At 40.3% G+C, this 12,865-nt stretch overlaps 1 protein-coding gene across 1 annotated transcript in view; it reads right to left on the bottom strand.

Moving 5' to 3' along the window:
• MYO3B (myosin IIIB) overlaps positions 1-12,865 on the bottom strand; it is a 485,789-nt gene that overhangs the window by 110,519 nt on the left and 362,405 nt on the right. The gene's annotated exons all lie outside the window — the stretch shown is intronic.

Raw genomic sequence — 12,865 nt, 5'->3', positions numbered from 1 at the left:
AAACGAATCCTACTAGGTGTTGCTCCTACATGTTACACACATCCACAGTCTGCCTGAATTCCTAAGATCCAAGGAACTGCTCCTTTTAAAGTTGTGTGATTGGCTTTGGTTTAGTGAGCTCTAATGGGCTTCCACAACCTTTACCAAGGAGCCAACTAAATGGATGCTAAGGCTACACTTCCTGCACAGCACATGAATCACATTCATGGCTACAGAATTTAAAATGGATTCTGTAATCAAGTAAGTTTGGGGAATGTTAGGTTGGGCATAGTTTAAAAGGTTTCCTTACTGCAGGAATAATCTTTTAAAATTACAATATACATTTATGGATCTCTATAGTAAAGATCCAGGGGGGATGCAGGGTGTCCAAAAGTAATTTGACCAAGAAGCTTAAAGTGATAACCTATTAACATCTAGTAAAATTGTAATCCTTCATGGAACAAAGTTTGGAAAAATCAATTGGTCTGGGTCCTCAATTTTTTATAATGAGAACATGTTGTATAAGAGTGTGCTTGTAGGCTGGGCGCGGTGGCTCATGCCTGTAATCCCAGCACTTTGGGAAGCCGAGGCGGGCGGATCACAAGGTCAGGAGATCGAGACCATGGTGAAACCCCGTCTCTACTAAAAATAGAAAAAATTAGCCGGGCGTGGTGGCGGGCGCCTGTAGTCCCAGCTACTCGGGAGGCTGAGGCAGGAGAATGGCGTGAACCCGGGAGGCGGAGCTTGCAGTGAGCCGGGATTGTGCCACTGCACTCCAGCCTGGGCGACAGAGCAAGACTCTGTCTCAAAAAAAAAAAAAAAAGAGTGTGCTTGTAACACACAGATAAAACAGGAGCCACTCATAATGCCTTTCAGATGGAACCAGCAGATGGAAAGCACTGAGTAAAGAAGGGAAATCTGTGTTCTGACCCCTGCCTCACACACATGCACACATGTGACATGCATGACACAACAAACATGTGACTTTGGGTAAGTTTCTATAGTATTCCTGGTCCTAGTTTTCCTCATCTATAAAATGAGGAGATTGAGATAAATTATTCCTAAGGTCTCTAACAATTTTTTATTATTAATCTTATTCTTTACTTAAGTTGACAAATTCATTTCCATATATTTATTTGTGGATATTACCTTCAAAATATATATTATAAGCAATATTCCCATTTAAAAATGACCACATCAGTACCTGGAAGGAGGGGACTATAATTCTATATTTATTTGTGTGTATATTTGCTTATCATATGTCTCCCACAATGGAATGTAAGCTACATGAAGTCAGGGACTGGATCTGCTCTAGTTCACGCTCTATGTAAGTACCTACCCAGTGCCTGGTACATAGTAAATGCTCAATAAATATTAACCATTTGAATAAATAAAACAATGATTAGTCAATCCACAAAATGTGGGGTCATGTAGTAAGAATACTCTTACTATTAAAATTAAATTAACTATCAGTTATATACTACTTCATTTTTAAAAATGCTTTTAAGTATTTAAGAAAGCTTCACAACCATTTGGTCTGAGTACTTTAATTGTATATATTATATAGATGAAGAAAGAGGTTCAGAGAGGTTAAGAGATTTTTCCCAGGTATCATGGTAAATACCTGGTAGAACGAAGGCATTTACCCATGTTTGTCTGACTCCAAATCCTCTGCTCTTCCTCTGAACCATAATATATTCTATATCCTTCAGTATCTAAGCATTGGCCCAAAGTACTCACTTCTGTCTGGCCTAGGCAAGTCCCAGTAGCTGTAACACAACTATAGGATGGGTGGATTCTAACATCCTCTAGGAGAAAGTCTAAGAAAGAGAGTTTAGCTGTTGAATTACTGCCTGGCCTCCAATTTATGCCTTTCCTGACCCCTCAAAAACTGAACCTCTTGACAACTCCTCTAGCTTGTGTGGCTTTTCAGAATCCAAAGTCATTGGTAGACACCTCCCAACTCTCCACAGGGAGTCGGCTTCTCTGATTCCCTCTTCATTCAAGCCTTTGGAAGAATCCAAGGCAGCTCAATGTAATGTTTGTGTGTGTTTAAGAAAAGTCAGCGGCAGAGGTCAGGGAGTAGTGTCTACAGGCAAATAAATTAGAAAATACTAGATTAGCCTACAAGATTAGCCTAGGTTTCTTTCCTGAGAGGCTTTCTGGAAACTTTAGTTTAATCATATGTTCAATGAGACTTCAAGAAAGGAAAAGAATGGGAGACATTTCCTAGACATTATTTTAACAATGGACCCTTCTCCTTTGTAGCATGTTGAGGCACTACTGATTCTTAGAACACACCTTGTTGAAAACGGGCATACAAGCCGTTTTCTTAAAAATCTAATCTATGGAAACCATCATTATTCTTTACAGCAAAATTCAAATGCAAAGAACAGTGGAAAAAACCAATAATCGACAATTATAGGTGGGAACGTCCGGAACAATGAACAGACCACTTGGACTCGGGAAGGGGAAACATCACAATAATCAAAATACTAATACGTGAGGTGAGGTGGGAAGATTTGCATTGGGAGCGAGCACCTGATGTAAATGACGAGTTGATGTAGTATACCAACATGGCACAGGTATAATGATGCGGCAACAAACCTGCATCGCATCCATATTACGTGTAAATCTCTAGAACTTAAAGTATAATTCATTAAAAAACAACTCAAAAAAAAATTTCCTCAACCTTGTAGAGTTTTTTTTTTGCCAGTATGAGATCTGATTGCCCGCAATCCATCACCAAAATAAGGCGAAAGCACACAAAAAGCCATGACTAAGCCACAATCCTGCGCCACTGGGAGGTGGGAGGTGAACTGCTTCTTACATAGGAGTTCAAGATTAGCCTGGGCTATATAGCAAGACCCTGTCTCTATTTAATTGAATTTTAAAAATATTTTTTAAAAAGAAAGAAAAAAAAAAGCCAATGCTTATTGCATGGATACAGACCACCAGGCACCAAGCAAAGCATGTTACATACTGCTGACAGCAACTTGGATTGGTTCTTTTTGGTTTTTGTTTGTTCGTTTGTTTTTTGAGGTAGAATCACATTCTGTTGCCCAGGTTAGAGTGTAGTAACATGATCATGGCTCATTGTAGCCTCCAACTCCTGGGCTCAAGTGATCCTCCCACCGCAGACTTCAAAGTAGATGGGACTACAGGCATGTGCTACCACCACACCTGGCTAATTTTTTATTATTTGGAGAGATGAGGTCTCACTATGTTGCCCAGGCTGGTCTCCAACCCCTGGCCTCAAGCGATCCTCCTGCCTCTGCTTCCTAAAATAACCTATTTTTACAGATAAAGGAGTTAAGCATCAAGAAGCCAGTGATTCGCTTCAAATCATAACAGGTAAGCAGTATACCATAAGACTATGGTATACTGACTATGGAAAAGGCGATGCCAGAGAGAAATTATCAGGCCAAAATTATCAATTGTTGCTGGGTGTGGTGGCTCACACCTGGCATCCTAGCACTTTGGGAGGTCGAGGCAGGTGGATTGTTTGAGTACAGGAGTTGGAGACTAGCCTGGGCAACATGGCGAAACCCTATCTCTACTAAAAATACAAAAAATTAGCTGGGCCATAGTGATGTGCACCTGTAGTCCCAGCTACTCAGGAGGCTGAGGTGGAAGCATCACCTGAGCCCTGGAGGTCGAGGCTGCAGTGAGCCAAGATCACACCACTGCACTCCATCCAGCCTGGGCAGCCAGAGTAAGACTCTATCTCAAACAAACAAACAAAAAAACATTAATTGCTGATAAATCATTAGACAAACAGTTAATAGGGAACAGGACATTCATATGGCGCCAAAGTACCACCATACCAGTGATTTACCACTTTCTTTCATTTCACAAGAGGAGCAATGTACACTGGAGAAATCAGAAGGTCACTATTTTAATGCAGTGCTCAATTTTAACACCACTAATGCCACGACAACATTGTCTTATAATGTGAGGCAACATGACGTATGTGATATCGCCCATGATGTATTTTTTCCTTTTGGTCAAAAACATTTAACTTAAATCGGATTAAGTCCTTGGATCTAACTTACAGTCTACATAAAACACAGGGCATGGGGGACAAGCTGGATGAGACCACAGGAAGCAAGCAGCTAAATACAGAAGGTGAGCTATTTTATGAGATAATCCCATTTTATGGCTCGATCCTCTGGAAAAGTCGGTGTTATGAAAAAAGTGACTACTCTATATCAAAAGAGATTTAGGTGAAATAACGACTCGATGCACTGTAACATTCTAGATTGGATCCTGGCCTGGATAAACATGTGCAAAGGACATTCTTAGAATAATTGGGAAAATTTGACTATGTATTGGTATCAGATGATATTAAGGAATTAATTCATTTATGAAGTGTGATACTGTTTTTTGAATCCCTAGGAAATTTTTTTTAACAAATAACACTGTCCTCGACCTCTGTTGGTAATCTGGGCAGAAGCAGTGAATATGGCTATCAAAGTGTGGTGAATAGAAAGCAGTTGTCCCTCTTTGTATAATTCATCACATATTTCTAGGGCTCCGTTGGCCTCTTGGTAGCATAACTGAAGTCTCAAACAGATTGCCTCCGGGGCTCAACCGCTCCACTGAAGTCAGTTCACTGAACTGTGGGTTCTAGGGGAGACGGAAACTCTCAGTCACCGTTGAGAACCCTTCTGCTGGGCATCTGTCCTGAAAAGGCCCCCAGACAAAACTCACATCTAATTCCCTCTCTTAAACCCGCATCCCAGTGTGAGCGGATGAGGGGCAAGGTGAAGGCTGGCTCCTGAGTAGCGGGCTGCTGAGAATACTCAGCATCTCCCTTCTTCTGCAGCAGAGATCCATGCGGCCAGCTGGCTCGGTCACGCTGTGCTGGTGGCACTAGGTGAAGTCACCGTGGTCCAGGGACTGGGCCTCAGCTTCACAGGCTCCAAAATTCAATTTGTCAGTTCACTGAGGGATGATGATTTTGGGGAGAGCTGAGTTGCAATAACCAACCTCAAAAGAGTCGTATTTGAAATGTAGAATATACCAGTGTGATTTCACAATGAACGGTATGATCTGGACTATACTTTTCCTCTCACTGGTTGGCTGATACACTCTGGAGACTAAATTACACGTTAGAATTAAAGCAAAAGAAGCAGGGTGGTCTTTGAGGATGTATCTGATCAGTCAAGCTTGTCTAGTAACTGGTCTTTTTCTATGTTAGGGTTAGAATCAGTACCTTTTTGGTTGGATAGATGTTGAGACACACTGGCTCCCCTCAGATTCTCCATTTTCTAAACTTTACTTAGTTTCTTTGTGTACTTTTTATTAATTTTGATAAAGTTTTCAAGATTATCTTTTATCAATTTTAAGTTAGAATGGCTTGGAGACAAACTGAGAAATCCATTTATTTGTTCACACTTGAAAGCATACTCCAATTTCAAAATAGCAAATTCAACATTGGTTGATTTTTGTTAGCTTCCCATCGTCTCTAAATTTCAGAGAATTTCTCCTAGTAAATTTGTGTCTCATTTGGTAGCCCCAAAAGAAAGGCTAATCAGCATAACCAAGTAATTTGTTTCTACTTTTTTGATAACTTTGAACAAAAACCAAAGAGCTCTTGGCTGGGCGTGGTGACTCAAGCCTATAATCCCAACACTTTGGGAGGCTGAGGCGGGAAGATTCCTTGAATCCAAGAGTTAGAGAGTAGCCTGGGGAAGATGGTGAAACCCTGTCTCTACGAAAAATACAAAAACTAGCCAGACAGGGTGGCATGCCCTTGTAGTCCCAGCTACTCAGGAAGCTGGGGTGGGGTGGGAGGATCATCTGGGCCTGGAAGGTCGAGGCTGCAGTGAGCTGTGATTGTGCCACTGCACTCCAGCTTCCCCACCAAAAAAAAAAAAAAAAAAAAAAAATCAAAGAGCTCCTAATAAGAGAAGGCCAATTTCTTATTCCCAAGAAGCAGCAGTAAAACCACTCTGCAGAAGATATGATCAGACCAGAATTATTCCTATTTTTGAGACAGGGTCTAACTCTGTCACCCAGGATGGAGTACAGTGGTGAGATCATGGCTCACTGCAGCCTCAACCTCTCAGGCTCAGGTGATCCTCATATCTCAGCCTCCTGAGACCAGGATATTTTTTTTTTTTTTTTTTTTTCCAGACAGAGTATCACACTGTCATCCCGCTCACTGCAACATCCGCCCTCCAGGTTCAAGCAATTCTCCTGCCTCAGTCTCCCAAGTAGCTGGGATTACAAGCGCCCACCATCGTGCCTGGCTAATTTTTTGTATTTTTAGTAGAGAGGGGGTTTCACTATGTTGGACAGGCTGGTCTCTAACGCCTGACCTTGTGATCCACCCGCCTCAGCCTCCCAAAGTGCTGGGATTACAGGCGTGAGCCACTGCGCCTGGCTGAGACCAGGACACTTTTAAATAGTAGGGCCCCAAGAATCTTGAGGGAGGCAGGTTTCAGATAAACAATTCATATAACTTCCTTTATGGAAGTTATTACCATAAGAGATAATAGAAAGCATACACATCTTCAGAAACGGTTTTAGTAAATTCAAATTATGAAGGTATACATTTAAGGAATGACATCAGAGAAGAGGACACTGTCCATTATTAATGATGCAGTGCTGACTTAAGTGCCAACAGGATTTTCATATGAACTTGGCATAGTCTTGAACCCCAACTGGCAACTCAAGCATTCTTTAGTTTTTATATGGAATTTGAACATTCCAAAGACTAAGGGTATAAATGCGGAAGAACACCCAGATATGAATCCCCCAACATTGTCACTATGTATCACTCCTTCCCTGATTTGCATCAGTTGGGTATTATTGGATTTTTTTCTTACTTTATGTAGTTATTTAAATAGCTTTGAAGACACAGAGGATTGGAAGGTAACAAATGTCTTAAGAAAAATACAAACTATCTATTGTGTTATTATGTGTCATTGTGGGTTAAGTTAAAAGGCACCCCAAAATGTGTAAATTAATGCACGTTTTATTACAAAAACCAGAAAGCTAGGATTTATAGAACACTTTTGTTTCCTATTCACTGCCAGCACCACCACCACAAATAAGCTTTTGTCAAGTACCTACAAAATCTCCAAGGGCTGTATTCTGATTTTCATGCTTTTGAATGTTCCCTCTTCTCTTGTTCACCTGGTCATTGCATTCTTACCCTTTAGCACAGGTGTCAGCTCCTCTGAAAAGCCTTTTCTGCATCAACTCCCCCATTTACTTCCACTCTAGGAAGAATTGGAGGCTGCCTGCTGTATTTACACAATATATTGAGCATAACCACACTGAAAATCGATTTGCAACTGATTTGTCTAGTGCTACTTTCTGACCATCTAAAAGTGTCTGCAAATCACCTACTGAAAGCATCCTGTATAAAATTTTCCAAGGGAGGACAGCAAACCAGAGCAAGTACCACAAACCACTTGGCTTTTGAGATATCAGAGCTCTAGGTATTGCTGTGCTCATGAGCTTTGTATTTTATTTTTTAGCTGATGAAAATGCTCCAAGTTCCCAAGTTGTCTGAATATTCACCAGTCACTCACCAATGAAAATGTAGTAATATCTGCCTTTCACCCAAAGTAAATGACTAAAAGAACTGATGGCAAAATGTTGCTCTTTTTCCCGTTTTTCTGATCAAAAATTATTTTGTACGATTAAAAATAATACATATTTATTGTTGTACTGTATAAAATACAGATATTCTATGAGAAGAAAATAAAGACTAGGGAAAATGTCCATATCCAGATATAATTAGTTTCTTGCATATATCTTTTCAGATACTTTTCTATGCACATAAAATATATTTTTAAAAATAATAGGCCAGGCGCGGTGGCTCAAGCCTGTAATCCCAGCACTTTGGGAGGCCGAGACAGGCGGATTACAAGGTCAGGAGATCGAGACGATGCTGACTAACACGGTGAAACCCCGTCTCTACTAAAAAATACAAAAAAACTAGCCGGGTGAGGTGGCGGGCGCCTGTAGTCCCAGCTACTTGGGAGGCTGAGGCAGGAGAATGGGGTAAACCCGGGAGGCGGAGCTTGCAGTGAGCCGAGATCCGGCCACTGCACTCCAGCCTGGGCGACAGAGCGAGACTCCGTCTCAAAAAATAATAATAGTAATAGCTCATCATATTTGTCATTTTAACCTACCTTTTATCATTTTGAGCATCTTTCCACATATTTGTATATAACACACATACATGCACAGGTACATGTATATCATATTTATAGCTATATAGTCTTCTATTGGGTGATTATCAAGATTTAACTAATCTCTTATGTTTGGATATTTAAGTTGTTTATAAATTTTTCACATTATAAGCAATGGATCATTAAATATTTGGTGCCAGAGTTAGGAGTGCTCATTCCAGTTATCCCCCTAGGATAAATCTTATACATAAAGCTGTCAGGTCAAAGGGTGAGAAACTTTTTTTTCTATTTTAAAGTTTTGAAATTATGTCATCAAGTTCTCTAAAAAGCAACAAAAATTAACACTCATATCCACAAAAAGTATGAAAGGGCCCATTTCCTGTCACATTGCCAGCGCTGGGAATAATCTGTCTTTTAAATCTTTGCTTATCTCTGCAAAGTATGCCTCATTATTATTTTAATTGGTATTTCTTGATTTCTAAAGAGGAAAAACATTATTCCTGGGCTTTAATGTGTGGTATGAAGGAAATACAAAGAGCATAGGAAAGGAGAAACAGTAACAGTACAAAATAAGATCACCAATATTGCAGGAAAATAAGGGAAACAAGAAGGAATAAGCTTCACAGGTTTTGTATTACTTTTTTCTCATTAGGTTTGGATACCCAGTAACTTTTAGAACAATTCCGAATGTATGCACTGCATCCCACCCCAATCATTACTGAATGAGTTGAATATGCAAGTTACATCTAAATATATGGATATTTGTTTGCTCTAAAATACACAATTATTTTAAGTTTTAGAACGTGGCTCAAGGACAAATTCATCAGAAGGGCTCAAAAAGGCTGATGACTGTCTCATAATGCCATTGCTCTAAGTTAGCAGTAGTTAGATTTATGCACTTATGCTAATTTCTCAAATCCCACTGAGCCCTTTAAATGTGATCATATTTGTTTGCCTCATTGCTTTTCCCCAACCGTGAGCCCATACAGTCTTAATTTGCCAGTCCTTGCATTCTCATTTATTTTCTTTTCCCTCCTTCACTACTTTACTGCAGGCAGCTGTCACTGTGTAAAAGTCTAAGGTAGGAGCAGAAGGCTTTTCTTCATTCTGCTGAGAATGCTTGCTTTATTGGAAAAAAGAACACTCAACTGAGAGCTGCCCATAAAGCTTATTTCAGTTCTTTGTCAGCAACCAAGGGAGCTGAGAGGAAGTTCGGGGATAAAACAAAAGATGCAGTAGTGACGAAGGGCACTGTGATCTGAAGGGATGCAGAGCCATGGGCCAAGGGCCACAGCATGGCTAGAACAGCTGAGCTTTATGTGGGCTCAGGTGGAATTTGTGGTGTGGCCTGGGTGATGGTGATGGAAGCAGCTTCTTTTCTGTCAGGCACTGTGCTGAGGACTTGGCTGGACTATCCATTTCAACCCATGCCAGTGCTAGCAGCATAAGTCCCCCGTGTTCCCAATTCGCAGACCAGGAAACCCACACTTGGGCTACTTGAGTAACCTAGGTCATAACCAGATACAAATCCTGATCTGGCTGAACCGGAGCCCATCCTCTCAGCCTCAGCAGCATTTTGTTACTGGACTCTTCCAGATAGTCACACAATTCTAGTAAGGATCTTAATGAATGATTCCTGGGGCTACTAACATTCAGTTCTAGACAATTTGCTAGGAGGCAGATTAAATGAAGCCCAATGATATCTGGAGGTATAACCCCCTGGCCTGACCTTCTATTTATCTTGCATCTATGGACTTTTACTAAGATTATACACATCTTACCGCACTGAAGGCTCTAATCTGGTGGCAAGTCTCCTTGAGATTTTGTATAAGAACAATGTGTATGACATGTGCAATATAAGGTCTTCTATAGGCTCCCAGACATCAGTCATTCAGCTCCCAAGTCTTTACTGAACACCTTTAAATTTGTCTCCTACTATTGTTTAAGTATTGGGGATACAGCAGAGGAGATCCAATAGTCCTCTGCTCATGAACCTACATTCAAGTGGCAGACACAAATTGAAACAAAAAAGTAACTGTGTAGCATATTAAATACAACTAAGTGCCAAAGAGGAAAATTAAAGCAGGGAAGGGGGATAGAAGGTATTGGAGGCAGGGTCTGCAATTTTAGATTTAACGGCTATGGAAAGTGACATTTGAATAAAGACCTTAATAAATAAGTAGGAACTGATATCCCTGAATATGGTTTCAAAAGCCCTTAAAGGGCAAAAAACACTATGTTATGGCATGTAGAGGTCAGAGGAATGCTAGAAACACTTGGTAGATTTAGCAATATATTTCATGATATACAGTCAGGCTATATGCATACATATTCATGATACATTAGTTCTAAAACACTTGAACTGGAGTTGCCAGATAAAATACAGGACACCTAGCTGGGTGTGGTGGCTCATGCCTGCACTCCTAGCACTTTGGGAGGCCACGATGAGAGGACTGCTTACGCTCAAAAGTTTAAGGCCAGCCTGGGCAACATAGTGAGACCTTGTTTCTACAAAAAAATTTATTCAGGCATGGTGGCGCACATCTGTAGTCCCAGCTACGTAGGTGGCTGAAATGGCAGGATCACTTAAGCCCAGAAGGTTGAGGTTACAGTAAGCCAAGATTATGCCATTGCACTCCAGCCTGGGTGACAGAGTGAGGCCCTGTCTCAACAAAAAAACAAACAAACAAACAAAAAACAGGACACCTAGCTGAAGTTGAACTCCAGACTAACAACAAACACATCTCAGAGATACTGTGGGTTTTGTTCTAGACTTCCTCAATAAAGCAAATATCGCAATAAAGTGAGTCACACACATTTTTTGGTTTCCCAGTGCATATAAAGTTATTTTTACACTATTATCTATTAAGTGTGCAATAGCCTTATGTCTAAAAGATGTACATACCTTAATTTCAAAATATGACTAAAAAATTCTGACACAGAGACATGAAGTAAGCACATGCTGGTGGAAAAATGGCACAAATAGACTTGCTTAACACAGCGTGGGACAAACCTTCAGTTCATAAAAAACACAGTATCTGTGAAGTGTAATGAAGCAAAAGGGAATAAAACAAGGTATGTTTGTAATGATTTAGTATAAGTATTTTCAAATACTTATTTGGACATACTTATACAAAAAAGATTATTTGTTGTTTCTAGAAAATTCAAATCTAAGTGAGTATCTTGCATTTTTATTTGCCAAATATGGCAACTCTAACTTGGGCAAATCACCTCTCCACTTCTTCATCAGCAAAATATAAATAAAAACTCTTGCCTGAGCTAAGGAAAAAATGATTACATTTGTTCTCCTGGGCAGAACAAAATAAAAACACAAGACAAGATTTTAAAATAATTAGAGATGCATATATAGTCAGAAGTTAGAAATAAAACACATACTTAATAATGTGGTTACTTACTGTTTATGACTTTGCACGTCTGAAAGACAAGTCCGTAAACATGGAAACTTCAAGGGAGAATAATAATGATGAGGTATCTGTGTGGCTGCCTTTCTAGAATCTGTGCTTTTCCTTTGGGTGGAGTCTTAAGGTAACTTGTGGGTTAAGCTACTTTTGAGTTACAGTTCTAGCACTTTAAGACTGAATTAGGCCAAGGCATAGACTTGTGGAGAAAAAGGAAACTTCAGAGACCATTTATTACACCCTCTTCATGCTGTAACTGGGGGATGTTCTTTTCACCACTGCACTACCCCCCCTCCCGCCCCCACAAAAGATAATATTTAACCCAGTTTTCCTCTGTTAATTCTGAAAGCAGTACTTAGTTCAGGGAAGGAGAAGTAAGAAATGCTGAAATGAAGTGCATGACGCACATGACACTAAATGATGGGGCCCAAGGACAGGTGAGGGAGGGGGCGTGAGAGAAGGGAAGGACATTTTCAGAAACTTTTACAAACGAAAAGCCTAAACAAGATTGTGTGCAGTGGGTGGTGACTAGTCAGCAATGTCACAGCAGAGAAGCTTGAGGACCATCACTAAGCAGGGCAATGGTGACATGGAATAGACTTTTAGGTGTGAATGGAGAGGGATCAGGAGTCTAAAGAGAAAGTGGCTGATGAACTGCCCTGTCTAAAGGGCAAGAAGTGGCATTGACTTGTTTTTTTATTGCAACTTTTTATTCTGATTTAATCATATTAATATAAAAGATGCAAGAATAGTATAAGGAATCCTATATATCCCTCAACAGACTTACATATTTGCTTTGTCCTCTCTCTCTGTACTGATACATACACACACAAACATGCATAATTTTTTTCTGAACCATTTGAGAGTCAGTTGCAAACCTGATCCTTTTTTTTTCTTTTTTTGAAACAGAGTTTCACTCTTGTTGCCCATGCTGGAGTGCAATGGTGCAATCTTGGTTTACCACAACCTCCACCTCCCAGGTTCGAGCAATTCTTCTGCCTCAGCCTCCCGAGTAGCTGGGATTACAGGCACCTGCCACGATGCCCAACTAATTTTTTTGTAGTTTTAGTAGAAATGGGGTTTCACCATGTTGGTCAGGCTGGTCTCGAACTCCTGACCCCAGGTGATCCGCCCACCTTGGCCTCCCAAAGTGCTGGGATTACAGGCATGAGCCACTACCTGATACTCTTTTATCCCTAAATAATTCAGTGTGTGTGTTTTTAAAAGGAAGGGCATATTCTTTTTTTTTTTTTTTTTTTTTTTTTTTTTTTTAGACGGAGTCTCGCTCTGTAGCCCGGGCTGGAGTGCAGTGGC

Source organism: Papio anubis, chromosome 10 (assembly GCF_008728515.1).
Source record: "Papio anubis isolate 15944 chromosome 10, Panubis1.0, whole genome shotgun sequence".
NCBI lineage: Eukaryota > Metazoa > Chordata > Mammalia > Primates > Cercopithecidae > Papio > Papio anubis.
The sequence above is the reverse complement of the archived record's forward strand: the minus strand, read 5'-3'. Positions and strand labels throughout refer to the sequence as shown.